Source organism: Podarcis pityusensis (assembly GCF_964106645.2).
Source record: "Podarcis pityusensis genome assembly, chromosome: 1".
NCBI lineage: Eukaryota > Metazoa > Chordata > Lepidosauria > Squamata > Lacertidae > Podarcis > Podarcis pityusensis.
The window spans coordinates 94,803,873-94,806,655 of NC_138028.1; the positions used below are offsets into that span (position 1 = coordinate 94,803,873).

The 2,783-nt window shown below is 43.3% G+C and overlaps 1 long non-coding RNA gene across 1 annotated transcript; it reads left to right on the forward strand.

The window, feature by feature from the left end:
- Positions 1-579: 579 nt before the first annotated feature.
- On the forward strand, positions 580-2,539 carry LOC308480018. Its single transcript, XR_013987919.1, has 2 exons — positions 580-689; positions 1,967-2,539. It is a non-coding gene; the product is annotated as an uncharacterized lncRNA (long non-coding RNA).
- Positions 2,540-2,783: the final 244 nt, after the last annotated feature.

The following is a 2,783-nucleotide window of genomic DNA, read 5'->3' on the forward strand; positions in this document are numbered from 1 at the left end:
ACCCAATGTCTGTTACACAGTGGTCTGTCCTAGCGACGTTTGAATATATTACATATACACATCAATTTAGTGTAGATACCTATTTGGATATCTGGAGGGCTGGTCTTAACTGATGTTTAATTTGGATATCCGGAGGGCTGGTCTTAACTGATGTTTATTTTGAGGTTTTCTGTACTGATAGCCACTGTATCTGTAATATGAACTGATTGTGGTTTATTATTATTAGCAATAATATAATGTATCATTTCCCCTGCTCTTCTCTCCCTCTCTTTTTCCTTTGATTTTTATTTAGTCTCCCCTCCCCCCCTTTTGCTTCTTGTTAAATTTGCTGATAAAAAAATTGACAAAACAAAAGGAGTGAAAGGAGTTCTGGATTTGCTCTGCCAGAGATCGGCACAGTGCCTACCCCCCTGCTGCCTTGCCCCCATTCCTGCTTGTCCCCAAACTGCAATGGCACTGGAGTTGGGAGGCCAGGTGCTCAGCATTGCTCCTCCCCATTGGTCACTCCTGCCTATGGAATTGCCAACATAGACTTCTGTGAGTGGCTTGCAAGAGGAGTGTTCAGAATGCTCAGCTAACGGTCCTCAGAAAGAGGTTTGCGCCCGACTCTCACCATAAAGTGTTACGTTCTTCAGCGACATGACAAGGAAGTGAACTTGCTAGATCTGGCAATACAGAATCCGTCAGCGGTAATTTGGAGATGAAGTTGTTATCTTCGGCTGCTCCGTTCAAATTAATTTTCCACATTCGCTGTCAACAAAAGTGGAGTGACAGTCCTTGGGATGCTTTCAAAATAATTAGCACCACCACACAAAAGACAATATGAATTACTGAGGTGGGGGGTGGTAATAAATAAATAAAGCAAATCCTCAGACGCGTTGTGCAACTTGTGTGCCTTCTAAGGTATAAATAGTCCGGCGGGAGGATCTTTCATGCCAAAAACATGGTGCTTCAAAGAGGACATTACATTAATTGGATGTGTCAGCTCTTCTGTGAGCCATCATTGAGCGTGCGAACCTTCAGATCACGGGGTTGAATATGTTACACACCACAATGTGAGATAGCTCTTATTAGGGAAGTGTGAGCTATGAACAGGACTTAATGCCAGCAGTTTTTGTCCAGTGAAGTGGTCTTATCAGTGGTGGATGGAGCAATCCACCACAAACTGGTTTACAACTGACTGTTATAAATGTGATCATGGGAGATGTGTTGACAGGCATTTAAAGTAGTATGCCCAGGACTCTTTGGTTATGTAAAGTGGACTTATCTTCTCAGCAGCGTCTCCACCCCCATCATTCAGCCCGGACATTGATGTCCTCCTCCGAGGGCCTTCTGGTGGTTCTCTCACTGCGAGAAGTGAAGTTACAGGCAACCAGGCAGAGGGCCTTCTCAGTAGTGGCACCTGCCCTGTGGAACGCTCTCCCATCACATGTGAAGGAGAAAAATAACTATACAACTTTTAGAAGACAACTGAAGGCAGACCTGTATAGGGAAGTTTTTTAATGTTTGGTGTTTTATTATTTTTATTATCTGTTGGAAGCCCCCCAGAGTGACTGGGGCAGCCTAGACAGATAAGCTGGGTAAAAATAGTACTACTACTACTACTACTATTAAACTGAAGTGCAGGTATTTGCATTTGCTCCTATTGTTTGGTAGCTAACATACCATTTACATTCCTCACTTTCTTCCTTTGTTTCCTGCTCTGTCAAAATTTAGATTGTAAGTGTCCTTTGGCAGGGACCTTTTTACATCAATATCTGTCTAATGAATTTTACCTGCTTAAGAATAATCAAAGGTGCAGCCAAAACCAGCCCAAGGATCTGTTTCCTGGATCAAATCTCAATGGTCTTTTGCCCAGCTCAGTTCCATGCTGCTGGGAAATGCATCTCCATGAGTACTCATTGCTCCCAATTTCTTTCCCAGATATGATCCAGGTGATCTGTGTTTTCTGTTTTTCCCTTCTCAGGTATAACCACCATGTAGGCACTGTCTGAAATGGCCTCCAGGCTCAGTCTTTCCCAGCAGCCCAGGGGAAAGGGAAAAGCAGCTTTTGACACATAGCTGAACTGCCTAGCAATGATAGCTGCCATAACACACTCCCCATCTTGTGGAGATCCAGAGAGAGGGATACGGGAAAGTCACAGAAAAACAGCAAAATATAACATCTGGCAACTAGGTGGTGCTGAAAATCTACCGATGGGTAAAAAAATGCAGAAGTTGGGGGAAAAGAAGAAGAAAAACATTTGCACAATTGCGAGGTACTGAATTGGTCGGCAAATTCTGTCCCAGAAGTGTGAGACCAAAGCTGTAAGACACAGCCATTTGCTACAAGCAGCTGCCACCACCTCAAAGATCCTTGATCTATATGAACAACTTTTGAGCAGAACTGGGGCTCTGGTTTTGCTATTCATCGTCCTCATTTTGTGCAGCAGTATTAGGCTTCCTTTGTGTAATTTTCTGTGGACTAGCAACTGCCCTAACATGGCTTGCTTTGTTTCAGCAGGTCTGAGTATGTCTTAAAATAAACGATATCAAATCAGTAGACTTTCCTCAGTCAATTAGTTAAGCTGGGCAGTGGTGGACCCACATTTTGGGGGCCCTGAAGCTTGAACTGTTATGGGGGCCCCTAGACAGAAACTAGGTCTAGGTAACCACTGTTATCTTCTTCAGTGGGGTTGTTCCACAACAGATCACCATACCTTTACAACATCTGTGCTAGTGACTCTGAAACTTTGGGATTGTTGAAATAGAATAATAATAATAATAATAATAATAGGGACACG